The sequence below is a fragment of the Crocodylus siamensis genome, chromosome 1, assembly GCF_052110815.1.
Source record: "Crocodylus siamensis isolate JL-2025a chromosome 1, ASM5211081v1, whole genome shotgun sequence".
NCBI lineage: Eukaryota > Metazoa > Chordata > Crocodylia > Crocodylidae > Crocodylus > Crocodylus siamensis.
This window is the reverse complement of record NC_143395.1, coordinates 229519081-229535882: the sequence shown is the minus strand read 5'-3', so window position 1 is coordinate 229535882 and position 16802 is coordinate 229519081. Positions and strand designations below refer to the sequence as shown.

The following is a 16802-nucleotide window of genomic DNA, read 5'->3' as shown; positions in this document are numbered from 1 at the left end:
CAGAGGATTCACACCTCAGCCTGTCTCTTTAGGTAACCTGAGCTGGCTGCATTCCTGAGGGAGGGGGGAAACCTGCTCCCTCTGCCTACCTGACTGGTATCAGCTACTTGGGTGGGGGGTTTCTACCTGGGGAGCTGGAATCTGCCTGGTAACAGGTGATGTATTTCAAATTGGTTGGCTGGCAGCCAACTGGGGCTGACTTCCACTGGACCAGGTGAATGAGGTTACAGGGGCTATATAGGTTGGGAGGGGGAGGAGGCTCTCTCTCTTCGACCATGAGGTGAAGCAGCAGCCAAGCAGGGGAGACAGAGAAGCCTTACCATCTGGACCTAGCTCTCTCTCTCTCACCCCAAGGCTCCAGAGGGGAAACTGGAGAACTCTGGAAGATGCTTGTGAGTAAGCTACTCAATCTTGTTGGTGTCACTGGGCATAACCCTGGGTAACTCAGAGGGATGGAAGACCACGAGTGTCAAGGAAGTCCTTCTGCTTCAGGCTCGGATGAGCCAAAGCCCCCCCTTTCCCAACCTTTGCAACCCTTTCTCTGGCACCTGCAAATCTCCTGTCCTTCTGGAAAGCAGGCGAGCTAAAACTGTTATCTGTGGAATGCAAGGGCACCGCTCGGAGAGAGAGAGGAGGAGGGAAAGGGGAGAAAAAGGGGGGCTAGCGGGTGGAAAATCACTGACAGTGAAACTGACCAGGGTATAAAGATCTTGCTGTTGCAGGGTTAGGTGTGCAGGATTTGAGACAATACAGTCTCCCTGTGCCTTTTACTTGAGCTCAAATAAACTCTGTCTGCTTCTCCCCCAGTGTGTTTATTTGGTGCGACGCACACCGGGCAACGAACCCAATTGTTGCCTCCCTCGGGCACCTTGTGCCAGCAACAGTTTTGGCGCCCAACGTGGGGCTCGAGGCTAACATTTCACCTTGCCCGGATCCCTCCTGGGGTCGACGACTTGCGGCAACAACTGACACCCAGCGCGCACCGGTAGTTTCATCGGGGGCCTCGGCAGAGACGTGGTTTGATCGACCCCGGAGGGCACAACGGTGCAACGCGCTCTAATAGCGGAGAAGCGATTGTGGGCAACGGTGTGAAACCGGTCCCTCGGATAAGGTAGGATAGCTCAGCAGTCTGAGCATTGTCTGTTAAGACCTGGGGACGCCCAGTGTCTCCCTGGAGTATGGGGCAGGGACAGAGTATGGTTGGCAGGGTACGGTGTACACCCATAGAATGCATTCTGACTAATTGGAAACTGTTTAAGTCAGATCTAATGACTAAAAATGATCTTAAAAGGTTCTGTACAGTGGAATGGCCTCAATATCAACTGGAGGATCAAGAAAAGTGGCCTCCAGAAAGGTCAATTAACTACAATACAATTCTCCAATTACCCGTCCGCTGACAAAACAGAAGTGGAATGAACATTTGTACGCACAAGTGTTTATGGCTTTATGGAACAAGACAGATATTTTGCAGAAGTGTAATTTGACTCTGACAGGATCAGTAGTTGTTAGTGCTGAGTCTCAGCAATCCCATTACTGTAATGCCAGAGTCGACATCCCCTTCGGCTTTAACACCTCCACCATATAAAGGTCAGATGCCCCCAGTCCCAGAGAGTCCTCCCTCAGTGGGATTTTATCCTTTACTTACTGAAACTGTAATAGCCCGGCCTGGGGCAGATGGGCGTGCAGCCCAGACCATGCAAGTATACACCTATGTACCTTTTAACCCAGTGGACCTGGCGGCTTTTAAAGCACAGGCTGGAGAATTTTCAACTAGCCCGAGTAAGTTTATCTCTGTCTTTGAGGGATGTTTAGCTAGTCACAAGCCTGACTGGGATGATTGTAATATCCTTATGCGAACCTTATTATCTGAAGTAGAGCGGAATCAAGTTATTTCCAAAGCAAGGGAGGAAGCACAGTGGAGGCATGAAAGGGATCCCGTCAATGTTCCTGGTCCAGCAGATGTGGTTCCCCTAGCAGACCCTAGATGGGACCCTAACAATCCTGTGGATCATACCCGTCTTACCTCTTACAAAGAACTACTTATGCATGGGCTCAGGCACTCGGCTGTCCGACATAATAACTGGGCAAAGCCATATGAAATAGTACAGGAGCTGAAGGAAAGTCCCGTTGCATTCCTACAGTGCATCTGGGACGCCATTCGGCAAAATACCAGTGCAGACCCTGATGATCAGGCGATGGAGGCAATTATAAAGGGTATTTTTACCAGCTGTGCAGCCTCTGATATAAAGAGGAAGTTAGAAAAGAAGGAAGACTTAATAGATATGTCTGTTGCACAAATCCTGGAAACTGCAAACAGGGCGTATACTCTCAGAGAAGGAGAAAAGGACAAGAGACAAGTTAGAATGCTAGTAGCAGCAGTACAGGCTGGAGTCAGAGAAAGGCCACAAGAAGGTGGGAGAGGCAGAGGTATAAGGGGTCATGGGCACGGGCGACCTGGCCCACAAGAAAGACGCCTGGGACGGAACCAGTGTGCCTGATGCTGGTAAGAGGGACATTGGAAGAACGAATGCCCAGAGAAAGGGAGAGACTGCACTCCTGCAATGACAGCTGAAGGACCGGAGTAGGGGTGTCAGGGGAAATGGACCACCCCAGCCCCGGAACCCCGAGTAAAAATGCAGGTGGGGAATTCAGAAATTGATTTTTTTGATAGACTCCGGGGCAGCACGGACCGCTGTAAATCAACCTCTTCAACTTCCCGTAGCGGACTCTTTCACTGTGGTGAGTGCCATGGGAAAAAAGACTCAGTGCCCAGTGTATGCTCCTGCAGAAAGAGCCCGGTCTCCCAGAGCACATTCTCACAAATTGGTCTACTTTCCAGATTGCCCAACACCCCTGCTAGGATGAGACCTGCTTTGTCGATTTAGGTGCATCACTGCATTTTACCCAGGATGAAATAACCCTCACATTGCCCCCTGAAAATGCATGGATAATGACCCTCACGGTTGAACCCTCAGCCATGAACGCTCCCCAGGAGTGGAACCAGTGGGAAGACCAGGTATACCCTTTGGTATGGGCAGAGGGGGTCCCTGGAAAGGCTACACATCAAACCCCCATTAATATTCAACTACTGCCAGGAAAAGGTCCAGTACGAATCAAGTAGTACCCAATCAAAAGGGAAGCCAGAGAGGGACTGCAGGAGACTATAGACCGTTTCCTAAAGTACGGCATACTGCAAGAATGTCAGTCAGCCTGGAACACTCCTATCTTGCTGGTACTGAAGCCTGATGGCACATATCGACTGGTGCAGGACCTAAAGGCGGTTAACGAACGGGTTAAAACTATTCATCCTCTCGTCCCAAACCCATATACCTTGCTGGCCTCCGTAGGGGGGGCAGTATACTCATTTCTCAGTTCTTGATTTGAAAGACGCTTTCTTTACGATTCCAGTTGACCCCCGCTCTCAGGAGAGATTCTCTTTTGAATGGGAGGACAGAAAAAGGGTTAAGAAACAACTTTGTTGGACAGTATTAGCCCAGGGATTTAAGAACTCTCCTACCCTTTTCGGCCAGTCCTTAGCTAAAGACTTTGGAGGAGTGGAATAATGAGCATGAAGTTCTCTTGTTACAATATGTGGATGATTTATTAATTGCTGCCATAGATTTAAACTCTTGCCTTAACGCCACGGTAAGCCTCCTGAACTTTATTGGGCTTCGAGGATATCGGGTGGCTCGAAATAAAGCTCAAATTGCTCTACCCGAAGTACAATACCTGGGATTTCACATAAGACAGGGGGAGCGCCAGCTTTCAAGCGAGCGAAAGGAGGCTATATGCCAGGTTCCCATCCCAAGCAATCGTAAGTGGCTCAGGGCGTTTCTTGGCATGGCAGGTTTTTGCAGAATATGGATCCCTGAATTTGGACTATGGGCAAAACCACTATATGACTGTGTGAAAGGGGCAGACCATGACCCCTTTTATTGGACTCCAGAAGCCGACAAGGCATTTAAGATACTAAAAAGGAAACTAATGGAAGCCCCCGCCCTGGGGTTACCGGACCTTTCTAAACCTTTCCAATTGTATGTGCATGAATGAAAAGGGATGGCTCTGGGAATGCTTACTCAATTGTTGGGGGCATGGAAACGTCCCGTTGCTTATTTCTCCAAACAGCTTGATCCAGTTGCCAAGGGATGGCCAGCGTGTTTACGAGCAGTTGCGGCAACTGCCCTAATACTTGAGGAAGCTGAAAAGTTAACGCTGGGAGGAGTCGTGCAGGTGTATACCCCACATATGGTCCAGGCTCTGCTAGACGCGAAGGGGGGTCTCTGGCTCACCCAGGCTCGAGTGGCTCGGTACCAAGCTAAGCTGTTGGAGAACCCTGAAGTGACTCTGCAGCCCTGTCCCTCCCTCAACCCGGCTACTCTCTTACCTGAAACGGAAGAACAAGAGCATGATTGTCTAGACATCATAGATGCACAGTACCCCAGCCGTGCAGACCTACAGGATCAGCCACTTCTGAATGCCGATTGTGAGTGGTACACTGATGGCAGTAGCATTGTTGTAGAAGGGCAAAGGAGGGCAGGTTATGCTGTTGTGACCCTCTATGACGTTGTTGAGGCCAAGGGTTTGCCCGTTGGAACATCTGCTCAACTTGTTGAACTGGTGGCCCTGACCCGGGCGCTAGAACTGTCAAAAGGGAAACGAGTCAACATCTATACCGACTCTAGGTATGCTTTTGGAGTACTGCATGCCCATGCTGGCCTATGGAAACAAAGGGGACTGCTGACAGCCCAAGGCTCCCCAGTGAAGTATGGACCCCAAATTCTCCGACTCCTGGAAGCTGTTCAACTTCCCTCGGAAGTGGCAGTAATGCACTGTAAGGCACATCAGAAAGAGGATCAAGACGTAGCCAGGGGTAATGCCCGGGCAGACAGAGAAGCTAAAATTGCTGCCACCCTGAGGACGCCGAGACCTGCTGACATCCCTATGCATGCTCTCATTCCATCAGTGGGGGAGCTCCCAGATCCCCAGTACTCATATGAAGAAAAAGAACTAGCCGACAAGCTTGGTCTCCAAGAAAAGAAGGGATGGCTCTGCTCCACGGACAGGAGGATCCTCCTACCAAAGAGCCTGACCCAGCCGGTGTTGCAATGACTACATCAAACTACACACGCTGGAAAAGAAGCTCTCACTCAGTTGGTGAACAAATATTATTTTCTAACCTCTGGACTTCGACCTCTGGCCTCCCAGATACAGGCCAGCTGTTCGATTTGTCAAAAGAATAACCCTCGACCCAGTCTCTCAGCACCTCCAGCCACTTTGGAACCTACTCCAGGCCCTGGACTGGTTTGGCAAATAGACTTTACTGAGTTCCCCCGAACTCAAGGATTTAGGTAACTCCTTGTTATAATAGATCGGTTCAGCAGATGGCCTGAAGCCTTTCCATGTCGCAATTGTACAGCCAAGACTGTAGCTCTAAAATTCGTCTGGGAAGTTATTCCCCGCTTCGGACTTCCCCAGTGGATGGAATCTGACAACGGAACACATTTCACTTCAAAGATCATCCAAAACATCTCAGATGCTTTACAGATCCCCTGGAAACTCCATACTACATGGCGACCACAAGCTAATGGTGTAGTAGAACGTACAAATCAGACCCTCAAGCGTCATCTATCAAAGATCTGCCAGGAGGCCTCTCTGCGATGGCCCGATGCTTTGCCCCTTGCTTTGCTTCATGTCCGTGCCCTCCCCAAGGGAAGATTAGGGCTTAGCCCCTTTGAGATTATGTTTGGAAGGGCATGGCCTATGAATGGGATGCCGGTTCTAGCACGGGAGTGGGAAATAGGATGTAGTATTTTGTCAGGGTATATGTGCTCTCTGTCTGCTGTTCGTTCTTCTCTCCATAGGTACACTAAAGACTTGCAGCCTCTTCCGCTGGATGCTCCAGTCCACTCGTTACAGCCGGAGATTCTGTGCTCGTTCGTACCTGGAAGGATGAGCCCCTCCAAGAGAAGTGGAAAGGACCTTACACTGTTCTACTAGTTTCCCACACAGCGGCAAAGGTCAACGGACACAAGAACTGGATTCATCACTCTCGTCTGAAACGGGTGCCTACTCCACCCGAGGAACAGTGGACCGTCCAGCCCCCTGACGACCTGGGACTAAAGTTGCTATTTAAAAGGGAAAAAGTTTAGAATTGACAGTATGAATTCTAGTTTAAGTTTCAAGACTACTGTAACATTTTCCCTCTTCATTGTAAGCTTTCTTTTCCTGCTACCTTCTGCTGCATTCTCTTTACATGCAGGATGGGGAGGGGACCCAGCAGACTTCGTTACAAACACCTACGAAGCACTGAAGGTTACTTTTGCCAGTGAGTTTAACCTATCTAACTGTTGGATATGTTCCCAAATCCCTTATCACGCTGCAGGACTCCCATGGTGAGCCATTCCTAGTAACTGGTCAGATATCTGCCAGGAAGAACTAGAGTCATGGTACTTTGTAATATTAATGGCTATCTTTAACCCCTCAGTATACCCCTCCATACCTGGAATCGCTCCTGGGCGACCACACTTAGCTAGCAACTGTACCAAAGAGGTCCTTTCAGTCTCTCCAATTCCTCATGGAAGCCAGAGTGGACTGACTCCTATATCCCCCAGCCTATCCGCTTACATTTAGTTCCCCCTGGGCTGCTTTGTTATACTCAAAATGAAACCACGAACCATACTTGGTTCGCCGGCAATAGTTCATGCCAATATTATCTCTCTCCTGATCAAAACATATCCATGCCTTTTTGTATAATAGCTCTGGTTGTGACACTGGCGAAGGCTTGTTTTTCTTTACACCAGATCAATCCAGTCGAATGCAAGAGGGGCTTAATGGAATGGTGGGAAATGGGGAAACTTTCTGGATTTGCGGTACCTCGGCCTACAAATGGCTACCTGATGGCTGGTATGGAAGTTGTTACATAGGGTTTCTTGCCCCTCCTCTTCGAGTTTTAACCCATCCCCCCCAGCCACCCAAGACGCCACAGATCCCTCTATGCAACTCCACCACCTCTTAGTGAGGGAGACCGATTTGGCGTGATCCTTCTCCCGGCATATGGAGTAGGCTGGTTAGCCAAGCTATATCGTCAACTTTCTACGTTCCTTACAAAATTTGCTAATGACACTTTAGCTATTGAAAAGAGCCTTAACTCCGAGATTTATCAACTTCGTTTATTATCTCTTTAAAACCGTCAGGCCCTAGATTATGTTTTAGCTTCTCAGGGCGGGGTATGTGCTTTAATTGGGAACGAATGTTGTACTTATGTCCCAGAAAATTCCCAAGGTATAAACAAACACATTTTGTCAGCTGAACAAGGCTTTTGAGCTGTGGAAAAGTCAGGAACGTGAACCCCCTGTCTTTGATTCTCTCTGGAGCTGGTTGCCCAACCTTGGAGGCCTAGGAGCGGGCATCCTTCACCTCCTGATCACCGGTGTTGTGTTGTGTTTAATTACTCTCCTCTTATTTGCGTGCTGTAACACCCTCCTGCACAAAGTCTGTGCATCCCCCTCCCCGAGCACCCCATTATACCCTTGCATTGAAGATTCCAATCCTCAAACACTCAATCACTTTTTGTCTTCAGAATATGAGAAAATTCAGCCAAAACTTTGTTGAGTATTCTCAAAGGGGGGAGCTGTTGGTGTCACTGAGCATAACCCTGGGTAACTCAGAGGGATGGAAGACCACGAATGTCGAGGAAGTCCTTCTGCGCCAGGCTCAGATGAGCCAAAGCCCCCCCCTTTCCCAACCTTTGCAACCCTTTCTCTGGCACCTGCAAATCTCCTGTCCTTCTGGAAAGCAGGCGAGCTAAAACTGTTATCTGTGGAATGCAAGGGCACTGCTCGGAGAGAGAGAGGAGGAGGGAAAGGGGAGAAAAAGGGGGGCTAGCGGGTGGAAAATCACTGACAGTGAAACTGACCAGGGTATAAAGATCTTGCTGTTGCAGGGTTAGGTGTGCAGGATTTGAGACAATACAGTCTCCCTGTGCCTTTTACTTGAGCTCAAATAAACTCTGTCTGCTTCTCCCCCAGTGTGTTTATTTGGCGCGACGCACACCGGGCAACGAACCCAATTATTGCCTCCCTCGGGCACCTTGTGCCCGCAACAATCTGATTAGATATCTAGCTGGCAGTAACACAGATGTGTAATCAAAAGGCTACCTCAGCCACTCTGTTTGCTCTTTAGGATTTCTAAGATATTGCTCAACCCTGTACCCTAGTTTCCCCTACCCCTTGTAATCAATAAAGTTCTCCTTTTTGACTCATGTGGGAGACTTATTGAAGGGTGGGTCTAAATTATGCCTAAGAGGCCCCTTAGGTCTGCGGACTAAGGGAGACTTTGCTTTTTTCCCCCTGACTTGGGGAAGTGCCCCAAGTGCCTGTACCGGGTCGAGTACCCGTCGGACTATTAGGCCTGCGTTTCCCCGAGGACACAGGGCCGAGTCAGTCCCTTCTCGGGGTGGTGGCAGCGGGGTTACCCCCAGGCTAGCGAGTGTGCTCCGGGAGAGGGGTCGGCCGAGCATAAGGCGCCCCTAGGGAGGCATTCGGAGTCTGGAAGGTGGTCGGGCGCAGGGAGGTGGGCGGCTCAACACAGGAGCGCCACTGGCCTGCCACAATGCTTGTGGGCGGTTGCAGCTTGCCCTGCCCCCTTCGCCACTGACACTGCTGGTGGTGTCTGCGGGCAGTCAGTGATCACTGCTGGCTGCTGCCAACAATCCTGGTGGCATCTGCAGGTAGTCGCTGACCCCTAGTTGGCACTCTCCAACCCCCTCTCCTGCCGCCACCAGCACCAGCAGCGTCTGCAGAAACTCCCTGCTTACCACCACCACACTCCTACCAGCACAGCTCTGCTCCTGTTGCCGCCAGCACCGCTGTGCCCCCACAGCTGCAGGGGGCATGAATTGTTCATGGGCTGAGGACCTCCCCAAGGGGTTTGTTGTAATGGGAGAGCCTGTGTAGCTTATCCTGTAAATAGGCTATGTACTTTCCAAGTGCTGACATTATACTATCTTCTTTTGTAACAAAAACTGCAGCTGACTTGTTTATATTTGAATCAGACACAACAGTCTCAAGATAATTTCTTAACAAATCCTTTACAAGCCTCCTCACATACCTGTCAACCTTGATAATGGAAATATGGGATGTGAAGTACAATGGGTCTTTAGGGAAAGAGCAGAGAGCAGAGGACCTCCTGACAGAGACAGGAGATAATGTTTTCACTGTGTAGATTCAGAACAACAGGGACTTCTACTGAGAGAGGAGTTAGGAAGGTTTTAACTCTACCATTTGTATTGACAACCCTTAATGGAGTAAGTTTCTGAGATAAATGTATTATAATACGGGTCCTGGGAAATAGCTCTACAAGTAGAAGTGAGAGCTGACAGGTCTGAATGCAAGATACAACAGTATCTTTCATGAAAATGGAGCAATAAACACTAAAATTACATTGGAACTGATTCAGTAGGTATACATGGCAATTACAGGAGTGGTTCTTCTAGATTCTAGAATAAAGCCTGCAATTCTGCTTCTTGGGCCACATTGAGGGCAGGGAGAAGATGGTTACCCGCAATCCTTTTAAAAAAAATGAAAACTAAAATTTTAAACTTTAAACTAAGGCTGCCGAGGGATGGGGGGACTACTGCCACTGCAAGCCCACTGGGCAACTTTTGCAAATCCAGCAGGCTAAGGCACTTAAGAGAACCCACCCATACCCCAGCCCCAGAATTTTCAGTGGGGAAGGCAAGCGCCCGCAGTGGGACACTTATGTGCCTGTACACCAACACCAAGAGCTTGGGGAATAAACACAAGGAACTGGTCCCCCTGCTGAACAAGAATGATTACAATCTCACAGGGATAATAGAGACCTGGTGGGACTCCACCTATGTCTGGGTCACAGGTATAGATGGCTATACCTTGTACAGGAGAGATTGTGCGGACAAAAGGGCCTATGCATCCTTGAAAGCCGACATTGGCACCCAGGGTGGATGACTGGAGACTCTCTGGGTTAAAATCTGTGGTGAACAAGGCACAGGGGACACAATGGTAGGAGTCTACTACAGACCTTCTACCCAGGATCAAGAGCTCAACCAGGAATTCACCAGGGAACTGGCTGAGGCTGCCTGCTCCCAGAGCATGGTTGTCATGGGAGATTTCAATACACTTCAATACACTACCCAGACATCTCGTGGGAAGAGCACTCAGCCACCTTTGAATGGTCGCAAAGCTTCCTCTTGTGTGTGTGGATGAGCTCTATCTGACTCAACAACTCTATGGACCAATGAGAGGCACAGCACTCCTCAACCTTGTACTGGCAATAGGGGATGACTTAATCAGCAATCTAATGATTGAAAGGAAGCTGCGAGACAACAACCACGAGCTGATCACCTTCACTATCCACCGTAAAGTAGGCAAGTCAGTCAACAAAGCAGAAGTCCTCAACTTCAGGAAAGCTGACTTTTGACAAGCTCAGGAGGCTTGCTGGCGAGGCCCTAAGCAATCACAACCCAAGGGGAGGGGACAGTAAGAGTGGTTGCTCCTTAAGAGAGTGATCCTGAAAGCACAAGCAATGTTTATTCTGTCTCAGAGGAAAGACAGCAAAAGGGCACAGCAGCCCTCTTGGCTCTGCAGGGAACTAGTAGACGTCCTGTGTCTAAAAAGAAGGACTTATAAAGGATGGAAGGCTGGATCCATTTGAAAGGAGGAGTATTCTGCACTGGCCCAGACCTGTAGGGGGTGAACCAGGAAAGCCAAGGCTGCAACTGAACTCCAACTGGCTACACACATCAAGGATAATAAAAAGTCCTTTTTTAGATAGGTGGGAAGCCAGAGGAAAAGCAAGGGTAACACTGTACCCCTGATAAACCATATGGGACAACTGACAACTGACGCCCAGGAAAAACTGACCAGCCCCAAGGGATGACCCTGCTCAATTCGGTACAGGACAGCCAGGGAGAGGGAGAATTGTTACCCTCCATCAATGTTGACCACATGAAGGAACACCTGGAGAGGCTGGACACCATCAAGTCAGCCGGCCCAGACAGTTTATACCCCAGGGTACTTAAGTAGCTGGCAGGCATCATAGCTTAGCCACTGGCACGGATCTTTGAGAATTCAAGGTGCTCAGGTGAAGTGCCCAAAGATTGGAAGAAGGCCAATGTGGTGCCTATCTTCAAGAATGACAGGAAAGTAAATCCAGAGAACTACAGGCCCATCAACCTGACCTCTATCCTGGGGAAGATCTTGGAAAAAATGATCAAAGAGACCATTCTTGACAAACTGGCTGATGGCAACATCCTGAGGGATAGCCAGCATGGGTCTGTTGTGGGCGGGTCTTACCTGACCAATCTCATCACCTGGAAAAGGGAGAGGAGAGGAGACTGATTTTATTTATCTTGATTTTAAAAAAGCTTTTGACCTGGTATCCCACAATCATCTCATAGAAAAACTGGCCAACTGCAGCTTCGGCTACATCACAGTTCCCTGGCTGGGGAATTCGCTCTGAGGTCAGACCCAGAGAGTGGTAGTTGATAGAAGTCAATCATCATGGTGCGCCACCAGTGGGTCCCCCAAGGTTCTGTCCTCAGGCCTATACTCTTTAACATCTTCATTAATAATGTGGATATTGGTATCAGAAGTGGACTGGCCAAGTTTGCCAATGACACCAAACTTTGGAATACAGAGTCCTCACCCAAGGACAGGGTGGTGATCCAGCTTGACAGGCTCAGAAAATGGGCAGATGAAAACCTGCTGGTGTTCAACACCAAAAAATGCAAGGTACTCCATGTTGGGAAGAAAACCCCACAGCAGGCTTATAGGCTCGGCAGCACTATGTTTGCTAGCACCATGGCCAAAAGGGACTTGGCAGTCACAGTTGACCACAAGATGAATATGAGCCACTAATTAATGTGATGTTGCAGCTGGTAAGGCAAGCAAAACTCTGGCTTGCATCCATAGATGCTTCTCTAGCAAATTCGAGGATGTCATCTTCCCACTGTACTTGGCCTTGGTGAGGCCGCAGCTGGAGTACTGCATCCAATTCTGGGCTCCACAATTCAAAAAGGATGTGGAGAAGCTTGAGAGAGTCCAGAGGACAGCCACACGCATGATCAGACAGCAGGAGTTTAAGCCTTATGATGAAAGGCTGAGAGTCATGGGGCTCTTCAGCCTGGAAAAGCACAGGCTCAGGGTGGACCTGGTGGCTACCTACAAGTATATAAGGGGTGTACATCAGGATCCGAGGGAAAGTCTGTTCACTAGAGCACCCCAAAGGATGACATGGTCAAACAGTCACAAACTCCTCCAAGACCATTTCAGGCTGGACATAAGGAAGAATTTCTTTACTGTCCAAGCCCCCAAGGCCTGGAACAGACTGCCGCCAGAGGTGGTGCAAGCACCTACTCTGGACTCCTTTAAGAGACATTTGGATGTTTATCTTGCTGGGATCCTTTGACACCAGCTGACTTCCTGCCCCTGGGTCAGGGCGCTGGACTCAATGATCTTCCAAGGTCGCCTTCTAATGTCTATGAAATCTATGAAATCTAAAAAGCAAACGCTGAAGTGAAATATGGCTGTCCCCCAAATGTTAGGTTTTCCAAATTATTATGCTTTAAAGTATTCAAACTTTTTTGCCCAAGTATAGAGATCTCATGGAAATGTTCAGAAAGGTCAAGAATTATATCATAAATTTCCAGAGCACAAAGGTTAAGAGACCAGAGGGGAAGTCTTGCAGATCAGTCTTTCTTCTTATTAGTTTCAGTACATAGGTTTTGTGTGAGAGCTCCGAGAAGAGGAAATTTTAATAAAATGGGATCAAAATAAGTATATAACATTTACACTGTCAACAACCCAGTTCATAAAACATTGTCCAAGACATATAGGATAATACAGGCACAAGATATGGTGTACTTGGTTTCTAGGATCAGACTCCATAAACGTACTAAAAGTACACAAATCAGAATGTTCTTAATAGGGAATTCACAAAAGAAAGGTCAGCTGCTGTGTATGCTTATATGTACCAAGGAGCACTAGTTTTGATTCAGGAGAGAGTCCTTTTATTTTTCTCTTTGCAGCAGATGATGAGTGAAAGAGGGAAGCTTTAATAAATCTCTGTGTCTAATACACCATTATCCACAATAATGTCAGATCTCCAATGACAAGTTTTTAATTTTTGAAGGATAACTTTGCTTTTCTTTGAAGTTTCACCTTTCCTGGGAGCTCTCTACAGTCCAGTCACTTCCAGTACATGCAGATCTCTTAAAAGGTCAGTGCGCACAGTCTCCTGCAAGATCTCACACTAGGTCCTTCCATTCTGTTTCAAATGTTGTGAAAAGACATGGACAGACCACTGTATAAAACAGAAATAGGGATTTGAATATAAAGGTGGGGAGGCTAGAGAGGGACAGTGCTGAGAGGGGCAAAAACACCAGCAACCCAAAGAAACAAAGAGATCACACAACCTAATCTAGGTAATGGAATAAGAATTCATAGTTCCAGTTTAAACCATACTTAACACAATCCACTCTGTGGATAATTTTTATTCCGCAATTTCTTGTACAACGCAGTTTTTAAAGGTTTGGTGCCTAAGAACAGCTACCCTGAGGTTAGGTATGGAGTGTCCAAGGAGGTTAAAGTGTTCCACCACAGACCTTTACATCTTTCTGAAGCTATTGTCAGATAGGTGTTCATTCATTCTTACATGTAGATATAAGGGACAACGTAAGCAGGCAACGGTGTACATTTCTTCAAGCCTTCGGGATCATGAGGGTCCCCTCTCCCTCCCGCCACCCACCCTTACTTGCAGGGCTGGGTGTTGAAGGAAGGAAGGTAGGAAACAGAAAAGTTAACTTATTCACACAGGAGGAAAGGAAGCAAAGCAGAGCAACTCTAAGTCCTCTTTTCTGTGAAAGCAGTGTGGACTCTTAAAGGGCACCCTAAACTGCAGCAGGGTTTGTAACCAACCACATGAACAAACCATGCACTGTCAGTGTCAAGTACCCTCACGCGCTTTCCAGGTCCTGAAACATGATAGGTATGTTTAGCATCTGTAAGATTTAACTAGCTTAGGTGCAGGTGCTAATTTTATTAGATGTGGGCTAGACAGGCATGTGTCTTGAAAACACTGACTGTGTGTCCATTCATCTTTTCTTTGGGAAATCTCCCACCTTACTATCAATGGCACAGCTTTGGCTTTGGTAACAGTGGTAACAGCACTCATTGTGGCAGAGTCGTGCCCCAGGAGCAGCTGTGAAACCCCCTTGGTGGCTGTGTGCCTCCTGCCTGGCTCGATCTCTATTACAGCCCTCCTTTAATTGCTCACCTGCCACACCTTGTTCTTACTAGAGGTTGAATAAGGGAGGCTGCCTACAGGCCTTAATGTCAGCCTAATTCTACATGTGGTCCCACAGGGCCTCTCTAGGACCCCCACTACTTTGATTTGACCCTAAAGTTCAGGGGAGCCCCTCAGCTGGCCTTTTCCCCTGCAGAGCTCCTGTAGCTTGGAGGACTACAATGCATATCTGCAGCCATCCTAGGCCACCACAGCCTTAAGGACTTAACACATGGCTCCATTTCCTCCCCTACACCACACCGCAAGCCTTGCAGAAGTTATTATGACGTTATTCCCTCTGTTGGGACTTTGGTTTCCTCACCTTTAATCTAGCTAGGCCTTCTAGCCTTGGACAACTGTATTGGAACTGGCTCTGAGACACTAGTTCTCACTTGTCCTTTTCTGTCATTGGGCCCCTGTGTGGCTGCGCCCCTCTGGTGCTGGGCCCCTGCCCCCTGCCTGCCCTATAGCCTTGCACTGAACCTCTCTCTGGGCTCAACAATAGCTCAGGCATTGAGCCTGCCCCTGGCAGTAATGGGATCTCTATAAACCCCCCATTACAGTCTGTACCCAAACTGCCAGAACAAACAGTAACATAAACCATAAGCCCTTGGGCTGTAACAGAAACACAAACAGCAGCAGAAGCAGCCTTCTGCCACTTTATGAGGGCAAACTTTCATCATCTCCCAGTAGGCATACCTTTCAGCTCAGGCTATACCCTAGATGATACACTCAGCCCCCTCGGGCACTTGGATCCTCTGGTCTCACACGCCTTCCCTGGACACATGGACCCTTTGATAGGCACCTCAAACCCTCTAGGGTTTAACATAAAACAAAGGCCAATTGCCTTTAAACCCAGGCTTTCTCAGCCCAGGAAACTTGCCTCTGTTCTCAGGCCTGCAGAGTCATCAAGCAACATCTAGGTCTTTTCAGGAACCCTGAAGCCGGGAGCGCCTTACTTCTTCTCTGGGGAGAAACTACTTGACTGGTGCAGGCAGGCTCTAGGCTTATATAGCTCAAGCCTGAGCCCTCTTCCAGTCAGGTGAGTCCCTCATTAGCTCCCCCTGACACCTACAAGCAGCATCTCAGGCTGCTTGTTCTCTTAAAAGAGCAGGTACATCCCAGTGCCCTACACCTGCTGCTATTTTACCCAAAGCTTGCCTATCCCTTCTCAGAACAGGTTCAGACCATGTGGTGACTAAAATCCTGCCAGTAAAATCAAAAGCACCTTGCTGGCATTGGTAGTCCATCTGTACAATTGGCACCAGGTGCAGTACACCAAAGAGAGCAACAATTTCAGGGGGAAAAGACCATAACGTATGGCTTCTGTAATCCAGTTCAATTTGAGCCTTTAGGTAAACATTTCTAAAGTACCTACATAATTTATAAGTCCCAGTTTTATTTACCCTCTGAAAGTGAATAGGACTTTAACCTTAAGTCAGTTAAGCACTACCATATCAAAACAAAAACTACTAAAAGGTAGACTAAATGGCACGAACATTAGAGAGATCAAACAAAGACTGAAAAGAAAGGGTTATTCCCTTATTTTGGTTCTGTATAAAGAAGGATCAAAGTGAGAGTTTTTATTCCATTTTCTTTTTTATTCTGCTTTTTCTTCTCTTTCACTAAAGCCTGGACTACCACAGTTTCGCTTCCACTTACTGAAAGATAACAGCATGAGTACTCACAGTTATAGCAGAGCCCCTGACATGCAATAAATCCCTGGCCCCTTTTACCTCAGAACAAATTTTTCCTATATCTGTAATTGTAATATTCTTTAGGATTAATCCTATATATTGGCACTGTTTCCTAATCACCTACTGTTCTAGTTGTTTGCATCAAATCCATCTATGTTTTGTTTGTCTGAGATGCATTTCGGATGTGGGAAACTTAAAAGCCAGATTATGCATCCCCTTCTGTGCTCAGCTGGTCAGTCTGTTTCCTGGCTAATGCACCACTGTGATGGGGGCCATCTCAGGGCCAGTCACAATGTCAACCCGCCCACCTGAATCACCTTTCACACCTTTGTTGTAGCTAGAAATGTTGTTTCTTGGAGGGAGGCTGCCTGTTTATTGCCCTGATACCAAGGGTGTAATACATAGCTCCATACCACTGCTACACCATGTCCCATGCCTCACAAATGGCATCCAGACCTATTACTCCCCGATCCTGGTAGCTGGGTCGCACTTTGCTTCTGGCCCAAACATGGCCTCAGGCGTCCTCAGACATACCTTGGCTATGTGCCCCCTCCCTGGGGCCTCTACTGCCTATGCACAGTGCTTCAGGTCCCCACGGACCCTACTGTACGTGATCTCCAGCTGCCACTATTTCCAGGCAGCCTACACACAGTCCTACTCTATGTGGCCTCTGGCTCTGTCACACATCAGGCCGAACTCTGCCTCTGGCTCCTCTCTGGGCCACTGCTTTGCCCCTTATTGGGCTTCTGGGCCTAAAGCTCCATTGGGCCTCATGTGTCTGTTGAT

At 48.2% G+C, this 16802-nt stretch overlaps 1 long non-coding RNA gene across 1 annotated transcript; it reads left to right on the top strand.

Moving 5' to 3' along the window:
* The first annotated feature begins 282 nt into the window (after positions 1-282).
* On the top strand, positions 283-8054 carry LOC149874251 (uncharacterized). Its single transcript, XR_016439912.1, has 3 exons — positions 283-392; positions 808-1111; positions 5862-8054. It is a non-coding gene; the product is annotated as an uncharacterized LOC149874251 (long non-coding RNA).
* The last annotated feature ends 8748 nt before the right edge of the window (positions 8055-16802 follow it).